A 20,836-nucleotide genomic window follows, 5' to 3' on the forward strand; every position below is an offset into this window, starting at 1 on the left:
AGAGAATGTCAATTCCAAATAAGATCCTACAGGTTCTGCTGATTCTCCCATTGAGTGGCAGGGCTCAATTCATCATTAGGAGATAATTTGTTTTAAAAGTGTCATCTTAAACCGCAAGTATGTCTGTCAAATATCACAATTAAACATGCCAAAGGAGAAGTCATGCTGTCAAAATGCCCACTTAACCCACCCAAACATCTCAAACACCCTTTGCTGATCTTCCATAACCACATTTTTATACTTTTTTTTCTTTTTTTAAACAAGAGAAAGTAGACAGACACATGTTGGTAAAGGCTAGCTGTCCATATTCACATAGAGACACAGTGTACTCTCTGAGCCCAATACATAGAGAAAGGAGGAAAAAAGCTAGAATTCTATGCACTACTACACAGGGGCCTGGCACCCTCCAGCTTCCAGCAAAGCAAAGGGAGCAGGTTTTTCTATTTTCCCACGGAACTCGGTGTTGTTCATTCCATAGAGTTTTTGTTCAGACAGGAAGGGATAAAAATGAATTTCAAACAGAAAGGGGTAGAGACTCTTTTCCCATTGGATTCTGCTCAAGGTATTTCCCCCCAAATAGGTTGAGAACCATGGTGTAGAGAAAAGAGACCTCAAGAACAGGGCAACTGAGTACAAAAGGAAAAAAAATAAAAAAGACTGCAACTTGTTCCCAGGGACTGGAGAAAATTTTAAAAAAGGAAGATTGAAATCCATCAGTGTTCTATTAGTAATCTTCTCCTTCATCCTCCTCTCCATCCTCCCCTTCATCATCATTTTCATCTTCTTCACTTTCATCTTCATCTCCTTCTTCATCAATATCTTCTAATCCTTCCTCCTCTTCATCATCATCATCTCCTTCTTCCCCTTCTTCATCATCCATGTCGGGAACCAAGTAGTACTATAATTGGTTTGGTCAAATATCATCTTTGAAGACGTCTAACTCATCGGCACCTGCATCAGAATGGTCAGTAAACCAGGTAAAGAAGCTCTCTGTCACTGATGGACATTTGGGTTGATTCCAAGTCTTTGCTATTGTGAATAGTGGATTAAGAAAATGTGGCACATATACACCATGGAATACTATGCAGCCATAAAAAAGGATGAGTTTGTGTCCTTTGTAGGGACATGGATGCAGCTGGAAACCATCATTCTCAGCAAACTATTGCAAGAACAGAAAACCAAACACCGCATGTTCTCACTCATAGGTGGGAACTGAACAATGAGATCACTTGGACTCGGGAAGGGGAACATCACACACCGGGGCCTATCACGGGGAGGGGGGAGGGGGGAGGGATTGCATTGGGAGTTATACCTGATGTAAATGACTAGTTGATGGGTGCTGACGAGATGATGGGTGCAGCACGCCAACATGGCACAGGTATACATATGTAACAAACCTGCACGTTAACCACATATACCCTAGAACTTAAAGTATAATAATTAAAAAAAAAAAAAAAAAGACATTCTCTGGTTCCTCATGCTGCCTCTTCCTGCTGGCTTTATTCTGTGTTTGACTTGAACATTTCATCAAATCCTTTCCAGATTTCCATTTGATTTCAGTGGACTTTGAAGATGAATCACCACTCTCATGCAGACAAAATTCTTTGGAGAGAACTTTATTTTCAAAGTAAGGATTTTCATCAAAATAAAAATCTATTCTCTAACCTGATTTAATATCTTCAAATTCTGTCACTTCAACTCTGGTCAAATAATGCAGTGTCTCTTCGTCCTCCTCCCCAAGTAGTGTAGATACTTGTGGATGGTTGACAAATGTTGTTACCCCAAAATTTGGGATTTTGGTGATAAATTCTGACTCCTTCTGAAAAAATGATTGGCGGAGTTTCTTATATTTCTGCTCTACATTCATAATCTCCTCACTGGTTTGTTCATTAAGTCTGTCTATTTAATTTTGTACTTCATTGATGTGTTCAATGCCTTCTTGCTGTTCTTTTTCTTCCTTCTTCGGCAAGCCTACAGAGGCTGATGTCTCCTCCGGTCCCAGAGCAGGAGGTGGTCTTGATTTCTTCTTTTGAGGTGAGAGTGGAGATTGGCATTTGGACTCCATGCTGCTAGGGAAGTCCAAGAACCAGACCACAAGTCTCCTCACTCATCCGGAAGCAGGCAGAAGACTCTGTTTTGCTTTGTTTTGTTTCACATTTGGATATCGAATGGTATCAGCACCATTTTTTTAAACACTTTTTTTTTTCACTGAATTGATGTTGCACCTTGGTAAAAGATGGATCTTCAAGAGACTGAGAAGATAAGCCACAGACTGAGAGAAAATATTTGCAAAACACATATCTGATGAAGGACTGATATCTAAAATACAAAAAAGAACTCTTAAAATTATACAGTAATAAAATGAACAACCTGATTAAAAAATGGGCAAAAGACTTGAACGGACACCACATCAAAAAATATATAAATTTGGCAAATAAGCATATGAAAAGATGCTCAACTATCGTAGGTCATTAAGGAGTTGCAAATTAAAACGCCAATGAGATACCACTTTGCATGCATTAGAATGGCCAACATCCAAAACAATGACAATGTTAAATGTTGGTAAGAAAGTGAAGCAATGGGAACTCTCTTTCATTGCTGTCAGGAATACAAAATGATACAGCCACTTTGAAAGACAGATTGACATTCTTACAAAACTAAATATTCTCTTAATCATATGATCCAGCAATTATGCTCTTTTATGTTTACCCAAATGAATTGAAATATATGGCTACACAAAAATACCTGTACATAGATGTTTATAGCAGCTTTATTCACAATTGCAAAAACTTGGAATCACCCAAAATGTCCTTCAGTAGGTGAATGTATAAATAAATTGTGGTACATCTACATAATGCAATATCATTCAGTAATGAAAAGAACTGAGTTATCAAGCCATGAAAAAACATGGCGAAAACTTAAATGTATATTATTAAGTGAAAGAAAGACACCACTTTGGAAAGGCTATTTACTGTATGATTCCAACCACATGACATTCTAGAAAAGGCAAAACTATGGAAACAATAAAAGGATTAGTGGTTGCTAGGAAAAAGAGGAGAGGAAGAGATAAATAGGCAGAACATAGAGGAATTTTAGGGGAATGAAACTATTCTGTGTGATACTAAAATACATGATATATGCCATTTAATATTTCTAAAAACCTGTAAAGTGTACCTCAATGTAAATTATGGATTCGAGGTTGTAATTATATGTCATTATAGATTCATTGATTGTAACAAATGTACCACTCTGGTGCAGGTTGTTGACAGCTGAGGATGCTGTGCCTGTGTGGCAGCACAGTGTCTGTGGGAACTCTCTGTGTTTTTTGAGACAGAATCTCACTCTGCTGCCCAGGAAGGAATGAAGTAGTGCAGTCTTCACTCACTGCAGCCTCGACCTCCTGGGCTCAGGTGATCCTTCCACCTCAGCCTCCCAGTAGTTAGTAATACATATGTGTGCCACCATGCTCCGCTATTTTTTTGTATTTTTTGTAGAGACAGGGTTTTGCCATGTTGCCCAGGCTGGTCTTGACCTCCTGAGCTCAAGCAATCTGCCCACCTAAGCATCTCAAAGTGCTGGGATTACAGGCATGAGCCACCGCGCCTGGCTGAGTGTTGTTCTTTTAAAAAGTTGTTTTGATTATTTTAGGTCTTTTGCATTTTCATTCAAATTTCAGAAATAATTTGTCAACTTCTTGGACAACAACTTATTTTCTTGGATTTTGATCAAAAGTGCATTGAATCTACACATCAATATGAAGAAAATCTTAACAACAAGACTTCTTATGCATGAACATGGGTATTTCTCTATTTATTTTGTTCTTGTTTAATGTATCTCAGAAATCTTTTTTAGTTTTTATTTTTCACATCTAGTATGTCTTTTGTTAGATTTATTTCTCACATTTCATGTGTTTTTAGTGCTATTGCCAATGATATTTTTTAGAAATTTTAATTTCAAACTGTTTATTGATAGCAGAGGTATAATTGATTTTCGTATGCCAACTTTGTATCCTACAACGTTATTAAGCTCACTTAGTTCTGGTAGAGTATTTTGGAGATGCCATGAGATTTTCTATGTAGACATTCATGATGTCTATGAATTAAGATAATTTCACTGCTTTTCTAATATAGCCTAGTTTTCTTGCCTTATTATCTTGAATAGAATCTCCAACAAAATATTGATAACAGACTGTGAGAGCAAAATTCTAGCCTTATGTCGGATCTTATGGGGGAAGCATTCAGTCTTTTACCATTAAGTGTAATCCTAGTGCTAGGCTTTGTGTGTGTGTGTGTGTGTGTGTGTGTGAGAGAGAGAGAGAGAGAGAGAGAGAGAGAGAGAGCTCATTCCTAATTTGCTGAGCATTTTTTTCTAGAATAGATTTCGGATATTGTACAGTGCTTCTTTTGTCTTTATTGAGATAACAACTTAGTCTTTCTTTTTGTCTTTGTCAGTACAATGAATTACATTTCATTGAATTAGGACTAATCAGGTTATCTATTTCTTCTTGAGTGATTTTCTTGAAGTTTATCTTTCAAGAAATTTTTCATTTTCACATAAGTAGTCAAATTTTTCTTTTTAATATCTAATACAGCCTGCGGTGAAGCCATGCCTCTTCTTGCTAGTATTGGTAATATGGGGCCTTCTATCTTTTCTATCAATGATATTGATCTTCTTGAAGAATCAGTTTGGTTCGATTGACTTTGTCTATTGTTTTTCTGTTATCTATTCCATTAATTTCTGTTCTCTAGTTTCTTAATATGGAAGCAAAGGGACAATTATTTGAGGCCTTTCTTCTCTTCCAATATATGTGTTTGGTGCTATAAATTTCCCCCCTACATACTACTTTAGCATAATTCAACACATTTTGATAGGTTGCATTTCCATTTTAATGTAGCTCATAATGCTTTCTAATTCCCCAGATGGTTTTAATTGACCTATGTGTTACTTAGAAGTATGTTATTTAGTTTCTGAATAGCTATGGTTTTTTTTTGTTTCCAGAAATCTTACTGTTACTGTTTTCTAATTTAATCCCAGTCTGGTCAGAGAACATACTTTATATGACTTGAATCCTCTTAAGTTTATTGAGAAATGTCTTATGGCCCAGAATATGGTGTATCTTGGTAAATTTTCTGTGTGTACTAGACAAGAATATGTATTCTGCTGTCCTTGAGTGAAGTGTTCTACAAATGTCAATTGCTTGATACCTCTTTTGCCAGCTCAGATGTGCTGCTAAAGTTTCAGTTGGTTTATCTTTATTCTGGAAATACCTACTATTTTGCTGGGTTTACTACTTGTGGTAGTTTCAAAGGTATGTCCACAAATTCTTGATACTCCTTGTTTTAAAGGGTGTAACTTAATTTCCTCCTCTTGAGAGCATCTTGGAATTAGTGACTAGTTTCTAGTGACTAAACTGTGGCAGAAGTGATGGTATGCCTCATCTAGATTAGGGTACAAAAAGAGTGCAGTTTCTTTCTTGAATGTAATCTTTCTCACTCTCTCTTAAATCACATACTCCTGTGGAATCTAGCTACTATGTTGTAAAACAGCCTCAGGGAGAGGGAAATCGGCTGTCATGTGGTGAAATCATTCAGGCCAACTACCAAAAGGCCCAACATGAGGAAACATGGAAACATACCCTCCTCCATTCAACCCCAACTGACAGTTTGACTGCAACCTCATCGGAGACCCTGGAGCCAGAACCACCCTAAGAAGCTACCATGATCCACAGAAATTATGAGGCAGTAAATCTTTATTTTCTTAAGTCACTGAGTTTGGAGTAATTTGTTATATGGCAATAGATAATTAATACACTCCTTCATCCACTATGCCCTTAGAGATTACATTGCTTGGGGGTCTTGCCTTACCTTGGAAGGAATTTTCTCTCTTTTGATATTAGTTCATATGGATTTCATTGCATTGTCAAATCATTGATTTTAAAAAATGCATTTATAATGTTATCTTATTGTTAAGGTTGAATAGGACAAGGAATATAAGGAATAAAAACTGACCTGAGAATTCTCTAGTAACCTTTTATTTCCTAACTGTAAGCAGAATTTTCTTTGCCTCATGTTTGAATAACTTCAATTTTTCTGAATGAGTCCTTAATAGGCAACTACTCTAGAAGAAGATAAAGGCTAAAAGCCAGAGTTGTTTTCCTCGCTTCTTTGTTTATATCTGAGATCTGGCACTGATAGACCCCTTCACTGTTCTTATTGTTCCCTATTATATCACCATGGTATCACAACACAGCTGGTGAAGACTCCTCTAATACGGGGCAATTTTGACTGCACATCTTTACAGGCTTTATCTCCTACTATCACAGAATATGTAGTTTGTGGTGGTTTCCCCTTTTTCTACACATAACTAAACTCTGTATGGCTTTGAGGAGTAGAAGTGGAAATATTTAGAATTAATTTTCCACCTCACTCTACCAGATTCTAAAGCTCACTACAATCACATTTGTCAACATGATACTATTTACATTTTTTTAAATCAAGCTCACCAGTGAACTTAATATTACTAAATCTAAGGCTATTTGTTATCCCTTATCTTCCTTGACCTATCATTAGCACTTAATACAGTTGATTAACTACACTTTCTTACACTTTATTTGTTAGCTTTTAGAACACCACATGAACATTCATGATTTTTTCCTCCTATCTCACTGGCTACTCCTTCTCAGTCTTGTTTGCTGGTTCTTCCTCATCTCTCTCACATGTTATTATTGGATTGCTCCATAAATCAGTACTCAGAATTCTTTTTATTTTATTTTATTTTATTTTATTTTATTTTATTTTATTTTATTTTGAGATGGAGTCTTGCTCTGTCGCCCAGGCTGGAGTTCAGTGGCCGGATCTCAGCTCACTGCAAGCTCCGCCTCCCGGGTTTACGCCATTCTCCTGTCTCAGCCTCCCGAGTAACTGGGACTACAGGCGCCCGCCACCTCGCCCGGCTAGTTTTTTGTATTTTTTAGTAGAGACGGGGTTTCACCGTGTTAGCCAGGATGGTCTCGATCTCCTGACCTCGTGATCCGCCCGTCTCGGCCTCCCAAAGTGCTGGGATTACAGGCTTGAGTCACCGCGCCTGGCCTCATTTTTTTTTATAATAAAAAAGCTTTTGATGATCTTATTCAGAGATATCTACATATCAATCTATCAATTATCTATCTATCTATCTAATTTACTATTTCTTAATCTGCTTTTGCAGCTCAGTCTGCTTTGACAAACTTTAGAGCTGTATGAATTACTGCCCACTTGATACTTCTTAGCTTTTCAGTTGATACCTAAATATTAATATGTCCAAATCTGAACTCCCAGTTTCCCCTCCCCATGCCCTGATCTTAAACTTGCTTTTCAGTCTTTCCCATCAAATTAAATGGCAAATGCTTCCTTATGTAGTTGACTAGGACCAAACACTTGATATCCTGAGTCCTCTCTTTTCTTTTTTCCTACATCCAAATCTTAGAAAATCCAGTTGCTTCTACCTTTAAAAATATATGACCACTTCTGATCACTTCACAAAAATCTGACCACTTTTAACCACCTTCACTGCTACATGTCGAATACAAGTCCTTATCGTCTCTCACCTGGATTATTGAAATAACCTTCCAAATAGTCTACTTGCTGCTATCCTTATCCCCTTATAGTCTATTCTCAAAAAGAATCCAGAGTGATTCTATTAAAATGTATATGAAATTAGGTCATAACTGTGTCAAAACCTTCCAATCGTTTGTATCTCAGAGTAAAAGCCAAAGAATGTTATAATAGGCCACAAGGCCCTACATAATCTGAATCTCTATTAATTTACTAGCTTTATCTCCAATAATTTTCCTCTCATTTTCTCACATTAGTGTAACCACCCAATGGGGTCACAGTGCCCGCTGACTAGACAGAGCTGATTTTTCAAGACAGGGAAATTGCAATGAAGAAAGAGTAATTCATGCAGAGCCGGTTGTGTGGGAGACCGGAGTTTTATTACATAAATCACTCTCCTTGAGAATTTGGGGACCAGAGTTTTTAAAGATAATTTGGAGGCTAGGGGCTTGGGAAGTGGGGAATATTGAGGAGATCGAATCATAGGGGGTCGAAGTGAGTTTTTCTTCTGTTCCTGGGTGGGATGGCAGAACTGGTTGAGCCAGATTACTGATCTGGGTCATGTCAGTATATCCATTGAGCGCAGGGTCTGCAAAATATCTCAAGCACTGATCTGAGGTTTTACAATAGTGTTGTTATTCCCAGGAGCAATTTGGGAAGGTTCAGACTCTTGAAGTCAGACACCGCATGACTCCTAAACCATAATTTCTAATCATGTAGCTAATTTGTTGGTCCTGCAAAGGCAGACTGGTCCCTGGGCAAGAAGGGTGTCTTTTCAGAAAAGGGCTATTATAAATTTTATTTCAGAGTCAAACCATGAAATGAATTCCTTCCCAAAGTTAGTTTGGTCTACGCCCAGGAATGAAGGACAGCTTAAAGGTTAGAAGCAAGGTGGAGTCAGAAGTGATCTCATTTACTATCATAATTTCCTGTTATAATTTTTGCAAAGGCAGTTTTATTATTAGCCTTTGACATTTTGCTCCCTTGGCCTAGAGTGCCCTTACCCCAGACATCTGCATGGCTAGTTTCTTCATTTATTTAAGAATTTCCTCAGAGGTGGCTGGCAAGATGGCCAAACAGGAACAGCTCCAGTCTGCAGCTCCCAGTGAGATCAGTGCAGAAGACGGGTGATTTCTGCATTTCCAACTGAGGTACCCAGCTCATCTCACTGGGACTGGTTAAACAGTGGGTGGGTTAAAATAGCAGGCCTGAGGCTGCTATCCTTAGAAAAGCCTGTTGCAAGGTTGGGCCTTGGCTGTGTATCTGGTTCCACAGTATCTAGGCTTTGCTGCTGCTGAAAGAAAGCCACTGCCTTTTCTTTTTTTTTTTTTCTTTTTTTTATTTCTGAATTTACAGATCTTTATTGCCTGGACCTGACTGTAAGATGAAATATCACTATGTCTGCTGTTAGCTGTTTCAGTCCCAGCACCAGCTGTGCCAAACTAAAATCTGGTGAAATCTCTCTACTCAATGGAAAGAACTCAGACTCTGGGACTGTTTCAGATGCACTGGTTTGTGCGGTCACAAACTATGAAAACATCATGGTTGATGGCTCAACTGTCTGGGTCACACACCAGTGCCTACAGGAAAGGGATTTTCCTTTAATGAGTTCATCTCAAAACAAGATACTGATGACCTCTATATTTCCATTATAGAGACTAATTACATTCTTAGCTTGTGATTCTTTGTAAGTTGGAGGAGGGAACACCACAAGAAGGATGACTGTTCCATCCACTCCTGACAGATCTGACTCTGGACCCCTTCTGCGGGATGTCTCACTGCCACTGACTTGTGTTTATCTTTTTAGAATAGTTGTGTTGCAGAACTTTCTCCTTAGTTCAGCTAAAACCGGGTTCTTGTCACACGACCAGGAAAGATTAAGTTTGTGGACACATAGAAGAGTGAGGAGTGAAATTTACTGGGTGAAAAGGAAAAAGGAAAAACAACTCTCAGCAAAGCAAATGCCAACAGGCTCCCACCTCACAGATTGAACACCAGACCACCACACAGGAACTGAAGAGGTCAGCTTCCTACCGTCTGCACAAGGCGTGAACTTCCCATGTGGCCACTCCCTTCCCGGTAATAGGAAACGGAGGTGGTTAATTCCACATTCCCAGTTCCAACTCCTGTAGTTATTCTGAGGGCTACTAACAGATGTATGAGTTGTATAGCATGGCGGTGTCGGATAGGGGTATTAACTGGGATTGGTAGGGGCTGGTCTCCTGGGGCAACATTGATTTTTGGACTGAGGAAAAGCAGGGTTCAGGTGCCTGTCCAGTTAGAGGGGAGGCAAATATAAGTTGAGGTACCACACAGGAAAAGTATGCCTTGGCTTGGTAGAGAGAACTGGCTGTGTATGCCAAAAAGATGTACTATTTTGTTATTCTCATGCTTCCATATTCTTAGGGTCCCTGCTGGGGCTGCTGCTGTAAGTGGTTGTAAAGAGGTGTTTGGTTTAGGCTGGGAGGTTTTTTTTTTCCCCAGTGTAAGAGGAAGCATTTTCTGTTTACTAAGATTGATGTGGGAGTGCTGTTGGATATTGAGATAAGGAGACAGTCGTGGGTGGTGTGTATAGGGATGGTGTATGGAGAGGGGAGCCAAGGGAAGAGGGATAAATAGGGGAGGTGTCGGCCCTGAATTTTTGTTAAGGAGGTGGGAGGTGTCAAGGGCCTTTATGCGGTTTTGTGAGGGCCTGGTCTGCCTGTTTGCGGAGGAGATGGCAGATGAGGGAGAGTGTTTGGAGGTATTCTCCTAACGGAGAATTAGAAGGAGGCCTGTTTTGTAAGATGAAAGGGCGTCTATACATTAATTTAAATGGGCTGAGGAAGGACTAGAACTATGGGTAGGAGGAAAGTCCAGGGCCTCTGGACTTCTAGAGTGAGTTTGGTCAACTGAGTTTTAAGGATTCCATTTGCCCTTTTGACTTTTCCTGATGATTGGGGTCGATATAGGATACGGAGGTGTCACTGGATGCCAAGGGACTGGGAGACCCCTTGGGTGATTTGGGAAATAAAGCCAGGGCCATTGTCTGATTGAATGGAGCGAGGGAGACTAAACCTAAGGATGACTTCTGTGAAAGGATCTGGGAGACTACTGCGGCTTTTTTGAAGAGGTAGGAAATGCCTCCACCCACCCAGAGAAGGTGTTTATAAGAGTGAGAAGGAATTTTGTTTTTTTGACAGGAAGCATGTAGGTGAAGTCTATTTGCCACTCTTCCCCTAGGAGTGTTCCTCTTAGCTGGTGTGTAGGAATAGATGGAGAGTGGAGGGCTCTTTGAAAGGAGGTGACAGAGTATATATGACAGTTTGAAGTTATGTTTTTTAGTGAGGTAAATAGGTGAGGGGAGAAGAAATATGGACAGAGGAGGAGATACAGGGGACGTGCACCAATATGGAAGGATTGGTGGAGAGATGTCAGGATTTTGTCGGTTTGGCCCTGGGGAAGGACTAGCTTCTGGTCCTTAACTATCCAGTCCCCCTGGAGGAAGGCTCCTTATTGTAGTAATAAGGTCTTTTCAGTGGGAGAGTATTGAGTTTGTATTGCAGGGGTAATGAGGAGGAGGGAGGCAGGAGTGGAAGAAAGGGAGGCCTTTTTTGCTGCCTCATTGGCCTTTCTGTTCCCTCTTGAGATTAATCTGTTCCCTCTTTGGCCTTTCTGTCCCTGTTTGATGCCCCCGACAGTGTATAGCTCCTGCCTTAATTGGGAGATATGCAGCCTGAAGGAGTTGGTAAATAAGGGGGCCGTTAGTGATAGGGGTCCCTTTGGCAGTGAGGAATCCCCTCTCTTGCCAGGTGATGGTGTGGGAATGAAGAATGTGATATGCTTATTTGGAGTCTGTGTAAATGTTGACTCATTTGCCTTTGGAAAGGGTTAGGACTCTGGTGAGAGCTATGAGTTCTGCTTTTTGAGAGGAGGTTTCTGGAGGTAGGGGCTTAGCTTCAATTACTTCGTCAAGGGAAACAACTCTTACCCAGCAATTCTGGGGGAATCAGTGGGTCTGGAAGAGGAACCATCTATAAATAGTTGGTCTCTGGGGTCGGTGAGAGGCTCAGAGGAAGTGTTTGGAAATTGTGGCTGCAGGTGATGTAAGATGTCTGTGCAAGAATGAGTAGGAGAGGTAGGGGATACGGGGAGTAAGGATGCTGGGTTGAGGGGAGCACTTTTGGCAAGACTGAATTCAGGATTTTCGATAAAGAAGGCATGGAATAATCGAATCCGTGACGGAGGAAGGGAGCCTGATGCTCGGGAGGAGAGGAAATCCTGTAGATTATGAGGACTGTAGACAGTGTTATTTTGACTGAATGTTAGTTTCCTGTTTTGTGTGTGTTTTTTTTTTTTTTTTTTTAGAGCTAAAGTGGCTGCTGTTGCTAGCACTCTAAGACAGGTTGGCCATCCTCTGACTGTGTTTTCTAATTGTTTAGAGAGGTAGGCTACAGGTGCAAAGGAAGGAGGGTCTTCTTTCTGTTGCCCTAAGATACTGAGGGCTATTCCTTGACTTTCGGCAGTATAGAGAGTGAAAGTTTGGGAGATACTAGGTAAGGACAGAGCTGGTGTAGTGACGAGCAGTTTGGAGTTCGCGGAGCTGGGGAGTATTATGTGAGGAGTTTAGGGGTTAATTGAGAGGGCCTTTTGTCGCTACATAGAGTGGGGGAGCTAGGAGGGCAAAGTTGGGAATCTCTATTCTAAATAAGCCTGCTAGTCCTAGAAGGAAAGGACTTTGCTTTTGGAGGCGGCTTAGTGCCACTCAGGTGGGGGTCATAGCCTGGGCCCCAGGAGGAAGTTGAATTCCTAAGTAGGTCACCATGGAGGTGGAGAGTAGTGTGGATTTTTGAAAGGATGTTTCTGCCTAGGAGTGGAGTTGGACATGAGGGCAGGACTAAGAAAGAGTGAGTGAAGGAAAAGGTGTGCAGGGAGCAGAAGAGTGGAGGGGTGGCTCGGGATTTGGAGACTTGACCATCAATTCCTACAACAGAGACCCAGGGGGACTTGGTGGGTCCTGAAAAATTAGGTAAAGCCGAGTAGGTTGTCCTGGTATTAATTAAAAAAAAAAAAAAAAAAAAAAAAAACCTATTGGCCTACCTGCCACCATCAGGGTTACACTTGGCTCAGATGAAGAGATGGTAGTTGCTGGCGTGTCTGCTCCAGGGCCCCATCAGTCTTCAGCAACAAGGCCCATGAGATCTGAGTAGGAGGTTTTGGCCGGCTCAGGAAGGGATGGGGGCGGTCCTTGCAGGGGCCACTCACAGTCCGACTTCCAGTGGGGTCCTCTGCACGGGGGGAACAGCCTGGTGGGCTTATCTGGGTTAGAGCATTGTCAGGACTAGTGGCCTTCACTGCCACACTTGAAACAGGCACCACGTGGAAGTGGATTGCTAGGAGGCTTCTGTGTGGAGCTGTGGCCCTGTTGGCCTGCAGGGCCCCTGATGGCAGAAGCAAGCATTTGAAACTCTGCCTGTTTTTGCCTTTCTTTCCTCATCACCATTGTTAAAGACTTCGAAAGCTAAATTAAGAAGGTCTCATTGTGGGGTTTGAGGGCGTCTTCAAGCTTCTGAAGCTTGTGCCGAATATTGGGTGTGGATTGGGAGATAAAATGGGTATTAAGAACAATAGTTCCTTCCTGGGAGGCAGGGTCAATGCGGGTATATTTTTGGAAAGCCTCTGTAAAGCAGGAAAGGAATTGAGCAAGATTTTCATCTGGTTTTGAGAAATTTCTTTAAGTTTTTCAAAATTTATAGCCTTATGGGCAGCTTTGTTAAGGCCTGCAATGAGGCAAGTAATTATAAGGTTATGGGATGCTCGGCTGGGGTTTGTGGGTTGGTACTCCCAGGAAGGCTTTTCCCAGGGAACAACAGTGGTTTCTACAGGCTTAGTAGGATCTTGCCAACGAGGATTATTGACATGTGCCTGTGCTGAGAGCCACACTCTTTTATTCTCTTCTGGAAGGAGGATAGAAGAGAGGATAATGTAGAGATCATGCCAAGTGAGTTCATTAGATTGGGTAAGATATTCAAATTCTTTGATATAAGTATTGGGATTGGAGGAGAAGGACCTGAGACATTTCTCAATTTGGGAGAGATTGGAGAGGGAAAAAGGGACATAGACACGGACGATCCCCTTGTCTCCTGCTACTTCCTGGAGAGGAAGCAAGGGAGCTGGTTGCTGAGCATGTTGGGCCCGAGAGCAGGTGAGGGGTGGAGACAGAGAGGACTCAGAGTCAGAAGCAGGGTGGTTGGAGAGAAGCGGGGAGAGGGGTAGAACTGGAGCGGAGACATACCATGGAAGATCACGATGCTCTGGTGGAGGATCATGATGCTGTCAGGGAGGGGGGAAATTGGTGGGGTCGAAGGAAGAGGAGTGGTCAGCTGGGGCTGTGGGGCAGGAGGCAAGTCAGTTTTGGAGTGGGTGAAGAGGATTTAGAAAGTAGAACAGAACTGACAGAGGGAAGGGTGGTTACAGAGTGAAGAAAGCATGAACATAAGGAATCTGAGACCATTTCCCATTGCAATGGCAAAAGTTGTTTGTCTTTAAGTACATTGAAAAAGATAAACCTCTTAGAGTGGATTTCTGAACAAAGGCCGAGAGCATTGAGATTGCGGAGGAGACACCCAAGGTCTTGGAAGGGGTAGACTGGGAGACTCCTATAGTGAATGGAGAGGGGAAGGTAGGGGAAGAAGAGACTGTTGGTGACAAGGACGGTGGGAGATGGCATCCCCTTTGCCATGGAACTTCTCCGGAATAGAGGAGGTAACCGCCAAGTCAGGCGTCCCTGAAATGGAGGAACCGGAGGCCCAGAGGCCGGAGGAAGCCCTTGGCCCAGTGCTGGGTCTTTTGGAAATGGAGAGACTGAAGGTCAAGGGTTCCGGGGAATGGCAACAGTCTTTCACTCACCCTGACAGAGGCTTTGATGGTGGATGAGGTTGCCAGCAATGGGAGAGTCTAGGGGATTCTCTGGGTCTTCAGCAGATTCGGGGAAAGGGAGATTGGCCGGGAGAGGGGTGATGGGGGGCGCGGGGTGGGGGGGGGAGAGAGAGAGAGAGTGAGTGAGAGTGAGAGTCCCCGCCACAGTCTATTGCCTTCCTGGGTTTCGGCACCGGAATGTAAAGTCAGCCGACAGAAAGGACGAGAGAGAGACCCAAGGTCAGGCGAGGAAGTTTATTAACCTGCCGGCTGCTCCATCATAGACAGAGGAGGTAGCCCTGAGTTTAAAAAATGAGGGGTTTATATGGGGGAAGAGAGACCCTGGGGTTGTTCGCTGGTTAATTTTGCCACATATTACCTTGTGACGTTTATTACAGGAGGGTGTAGGTAAAGTTTATGTTTCCCACGACCTCCCACTGTGTGGTCCCAATGGTTTGTAATTGGAGTTTGTTTATTGCAGCAAGGTCTGCTAAGTGGTCTGCTGGCTTCATCACGGTGTCTAGATAAGGGCTTAGAAATGTAAAGAGGCTTAGGGGAAGGGTGGGTACGGAGTAGAGTTGCAGAGCATTAGGGGGAGGGGTGGATAGCACCAAGAAGCTTTCTTGGGGGCAGTTTGTCCCTAACAAAGAGAATCAGCGAATGGCAAAAGTCACACAGATATTAACTTGAAAGTACTCATTCCCTAAGCCAGGATTGAATCTGGCCACCACTGTAAAATGGCAGAGGCTAAACAAAACATTGTCACATGGTTACAGGTCATGCTCCCAAGGATGTAAAACAAGATGGAGGCCTGGAGCAAAGTTTGCTACTGACCATACAGAAAGTCATGCAAAGCACACCAGATTGGCTACAGCTTAAGACCAGCCTCACAAATCCTTTTTCATAATTAAAGCTTTACAGATAACAGAAACAGTGATCCTTATCATTCCTGGCTTAGTAAAACATCTTCTAAAAGAAAAGAAAAGAAAAAAAACCCTCACTTAAAAGTTAACTGCTGACAGGGTAGAGAAAAGGAAAAAAAAAGTTTTAAAGTGCGGGGAGGAACCTCTTATTCTTATACAAATGTGTTCCTCCAACAGGGAGAGAAACTTCACTGATTTCTCCCATTGGGCACCTTTGGGTCATGGGCCATGCACCCCAGTCCTGGCCTAGAAGGAGTCGGGGAGCTGCTGTTGATTAATCCAGCCCATGTTCACCTAAAGCCGTTGGGGTGGGGTTGTGTACCATTTACCCTCAGAAGAAGTCTGAGAACAAAAAGTCTTAAAAGCAAAAGGAAAAACAGTTTTTTGATTCACATCTGACTCACCCCTCCTTAAGCCCCACATCTGGATGCCAAAAATGTTGCAGAACTTTCTCTTTAGTTCAGCTAAAACTGGGTTCTTGTCATACAACCAGGAAAGATTATGCTCACAGACACATATAAGCGTGAAGAGTAGAATTGATTGGGTGAAAAGGAAAAAGGAAAAACAACTCTCAGCAAAGCGAGAGGGAGTCCTGCCAACAGGCTCCCACTCACAGATTGAGCACCAGGCCAACACACAGGAACTGCAGAGGCTAGCCTCCTCCCCTGCTGCATAAGGCATGAACTCCTGTGGCTCCATCCCCTTCCCCCAGTGAGCAGGTGGGCATTATTCAGAGAGAAGCAGTCAGGAAATGGCGTGCTTCATTTGGGACCAGCAGTCTGGTTTTTCAGCCTTCAGGCTATTTTAGGCTTGATGGTGGGGTTTCATCAGGAACCCTTGGCTGTCTCTTGTCTCTATCAGTTGCAGTTTACAACAATGTACTAATAGCCTGACTTCCTTCACCTTTCTTCTGGTAATCACATTTAAATACAGAAATTTTATTGTTAAATGCAGCTGTTCCAATAAAAGTATTAATCTTTTCTAGGCAGATCATCAGATTAATGATCAGGATAAAAAGGGTGAAAGATTATGTGAGACTATTTTGAAAATGTATGATTTTTGTCCCGCTGAACTCTTGAACATAACTTTTCTTTCTCATTAAATTGTATAAAAAACCATTTTTCTATAAAAATGCTTTTGTCTCTTTTGCATACAACATATCATGACAAAAGTCTGTGTAAATGTGGGGAATTATTGAATATGAAATATAAATATCAATGAATGGAACACACTGATGTTGTAACAGCAGAGAAAAAAACAAACCCTAACAACTGAGGAGGCATGGGTATCAGGGAGAGCATTAATGATCTTTGCTTTTCAAAAATATTCTTGGAAGCTTTCCTGCCTTCCTGAAGACTCCCAATGCTGGTTTTCCAAACTTCTATGAGCCCTTTGAAGTAAAATTGACTCCTGAGCCTAAGATTATACCTGACAATGCTGATTATGAGACAGTAGGGGGTGGCCTTAGCTCCTGCACTATCCACAAAAAACACTTCCCAGTGTCCTTTATGTTCCTGAGTAGGATAAACTGGTGTCATCGGCAAGCAAAACTACTTGGAATAGTCTTTAGGCAATCATTCTGAAACCAAGGACCAAACTGAATTAATTGGACTAGACTGAAAATGTTAGAGCAAATCCCTCATGGTGATTTTGTCCTGATGAATTCACTGGGGATCCTTTAACCTGTATTGCCTGAATGTATGTTCAGTTTGGCATGTGTTTCTAAGGGTGACATGTGTGCCTTCTGGGATTGTACTTCTTATGTGTGTATCCTGTCTATTATGACACTACTTCAACCTGCAAGGCTTTCAGGTCAGCATGCAAGGCTTACGAGTTAGCCAGAGTTATTCTGCATCTCAATTGTTGATAGAGCCAGAAATAAAGGTTGATGTGGAAACTTGAGGACACAATCCAACTTTCTAAGGTAGACCTTTCTGGCTAATGACTTTTGTTTTTACTGGCTAAATTAAGAAAATCTAAAAGGCATAAACTGAGACCAATACTGCAGTTTGGTATCATTATGCTGTGTGGGGTCCTACTACTACTAACTTTCCTGTAAAGATGCCTTGACTAAGGGCCAATGGGGTGTACTGTGCACAAAAGAGTTAACATAGAAGTTCTCAGAGTTCCACACTTAGAAAGGTCTTGCAAGATTGACCCTTGGCTGCTGTCTGGAAACTCAGATTTGGGAAAAATTCCCAACATTCCTGAAACTCATAAGAGTGGCTCACTCTACCTAGCCTGTTTATACAAATGAAGTGGTTTATGTTAAACATCTGCTTTCCTTCTGAAAGTCTATGATTTTGGTATATGCTAGGCAGAAGGTACTTGCATTGCCAGCCTCCAGTAAAAACTCTGGTAATTGGGGATATTGAATTCTGGAATGACAGTGTGAAGAGCTACATGGACCTACTCTCCAGTGAATTCTGTAAAAATTATTTTAAAAAATCAACTATTTAATGTCTCTGAAAATGGTCCTAAAAGCATAAAACAAATGAAGAAACATATTCAGAAAATCTACTAAAATTCATTGAGGAAAGAGAGTCTATGGTATTTGATACAAGAGTTCTCCTTTATACCTCTCTCATAATTCAGGAAGATGGAGGAAACTACATTGTAGACAGACAAAGTGTTGCAGTCTTCCTGCTCCTTAGCTCAGAGAGGTCTGAGTTCTTGTTCCATAATCAAGAAGAATTAGGCACATTGACATCAGAGAGTGAATAGGGCTGAGTAGAATTTATTAAGCAGAAGGAAAGCTCTCAGCAAACAGAGGGATCCTGAAAGCAGGTTATCATTTCACAGTTGAATATAAAGTCATTTATATAAAAGCTGATAGAACTGGGTTTCTTATTTGCTTAAGGTGTAAATTCCTGGTGGCTCTGCCCCATCTTTCCAGGGCACATGTGGGCCTTTAGCCTGAGTCACTCAATACTGATTTATTTTCTTTACTGCACATGTGTCAAGGGATGGAATTTTCCACTTCTGGCATGTTTAGGCAAGTCTCCTGCATAACTTCCGTTATCTGTGTAACTGTGGACAACCTTAGGCAAGCCCCCTGTGCAAGTTTCCTTACCTGCACAAAACATCTAGTGTAAGCCCTTGTGGTATGTGTGGATTAGGCAATGACCTGGGTGGGTCGGACGTTCTCTTGGGACCCTTCCTTTACTGTCTGCCTAAAGCAAGCTGGCTAACTCCTCTCAATAGCTAAGAGCACAGGGTTCCCTTTCCCTAGAGCTCTCAGTTAGGGGACTTCTTTCTCTGGAGTAGCAGGACATCAGCACTTCTTATCCTGACCCCAGCTTCATGTTGCTGAGGCTAAGTGTTGGGAGAGTGTGGCCAAAAGTTGAGGCTCATTTCTTCTTGCCAATCCCCACTCATGGAATGGAGGCTGTAAATTGGATGTGGTAATGCTTAGAATACTGAGGCCCCAATTACTTTTTCTCCAGCTCATAAGGCAGTGGTCTCAAGCTAGGAGAAGTGAGTCAAGGAGACCTAAGTCTACCCCCACCTCCACTGAGCACTCAGCTCCTAGAGTAGGAGTATCACTCAAAGATAAGTGTGCCATTGTCCCCAACCCCAGCTCCAGATATGTCTCAGAGATTTTGCCTGGTGGAAGAAGCAGGCCATAAAACAGATAGATCCTTTTCTCTTCCCAAATAAACTTACTTTATTTGCAATGGTGAAGTTGAAGACTAAGGATGCTGCTATGGTTTGAATGTTTGTGTCCCTTCCAAAATTTATATTAAAACTTAATCCCTAATATAACAGTAATAAGAGGTAATACCTTTAGGAAGTAATTAGGCCATGAAAGTTCTCCCCTCATAGATGGCATTAGTGACCTTATACAAGGGCTGGAGGCAACTAGTAAGGCACCATTTTTGCCCTTCTGCCTTCTGCCGTGTGAGGACACAGTGCTCACCCTATCCAGAGGATATATCTTTGTTCTCCTTTCTTATCTCAGATTCTCTAAAAGACATAAACTTGCATAAAATAATAATTATAACAATGTATTAATGGGTTTTTAACATTAACACAATGTATACATATATGAAAACCACTAATACCATAAAATAGAAAAATATAATACAGTAATATAGAAGTAACATCTCTATATCTCATTGGAATTAAGCTGCCATGAATCTGAAGATCATTCTGGTAAGTTAAAATGTGCATAGTAAGCTGTAGGGCAGCTACTAAGGAAATAAAAATAAATTACAAAAAGGTTGTGATAAATAATTAAATGTTTCATTAGAAAATATTCACTTAATGCAAAGGAAAGCAGTAAAGAAGAAATAGAGGATAAAAAAGACATGAAACAAATTGGAAATAAAAAAGTAAAATGGCATACTTAAATCTTACTATAACAGTAATAACATTAAATGTGGATGGATTAAACAATCCAGTCAAGAGCAGAGATTGTCAGATGGCATAACAAAATAAGAGTCACCTATATGCCACCTAGACAATTCACAGTATAGATTTCAAAATACAAAATGAATGTAAAAGGATGAAAAAATATAAATCATACAAACAGCAGCCACAGAAAGTTTAAGTGACTATACTAATATTAAACACAGAGGACTTTAAAACACACACTATAGCTGATGAGGAACATTTTATAATGATAAAACATTGAACCCACCACGGGGATAGTACAATTATAAGTATACATATATTTAATAGGAAAGTACCAAAATACATGAATCAAAACTTGACAGAAATGGACAAGGAGAGTTGGGCATTTCAATACCCCATATTCAATAATGGATATAACAATTAGACAAAAGATCAAAAAATAAATAGAAAACCAGTTAGACTTAAGAGACACCAACAAAACATTCCGCTAAGCAACAAATAAATTATTATTAAATCTACATGGAACATTCTCCAGTATAGACTATATGATAGAGCATAAGAAACAAATATATTTAAAAAGGTTAAAAATAATGTAAGCTATGTTCTCCAAGTAGAATGGAAAAAAACAAGAAATCAACAGTGGAAAAAACGTGGAAAATCCACAAATATGTAGAAATTAAACAACACACTCTTAAACAACCAAGAGTCAAAGACAAATTAAAAGAAAAATTTTGAAAGATTTTGAGACAAAAGAAAGTGAAAATACAGCATACAAATATCTATGGGATGCAGCAAAAACAGTGATCACAGGAAAATGTATAGTTGTTGATACTTACATTATATAGAAAGAAAGATTCCAAACCAATAACATCACCTTATTCCTCAAAGAATTAGGAAAAGAACAAGTTAAATTCAAAGCTAGAAGATGGAAGAAATAATAAAGATTAGGGGAGAGAAAGTTGAGCAGAGAATGAAAAAAACAATACAGAGAATCTATGAAACCAAAAGTTTCCTCTTTGAAAAAAATCAATGACATTGGCAAGTCTTTAGCTAGACTGACTAGGAAAA

The 20,836-nt window shown here is 40.9% G+C and overlaps 1 pseudogene; it reads right to left on the reverse strand.

The window, feature by feature from the left end:
- Positions 1-724: 724 nt before the first annotated feature.
- Positions 725-2,089, reverse strand: LOC112615173 (annotated as a pseudogene).
- Between the last annotated feature and the right edge of the window lie 18,747 nt (positions 2,090-20,836).

This window comes from Theropithecus gelada, chromosome X (genome assembly GCF_003255815.1).
Source record: "Theropithecus gelada isolate Dixy chromosome X, Tgel_1.0, whole genome shotgun sequence".
NCBI classification, from domain to species: domain Eukaryota; kingdom Metazoa; phylum Chordata; class Mammalia; order Primates; family Cercopithecidae; genus Theropithecus; species Theropithecus gelada.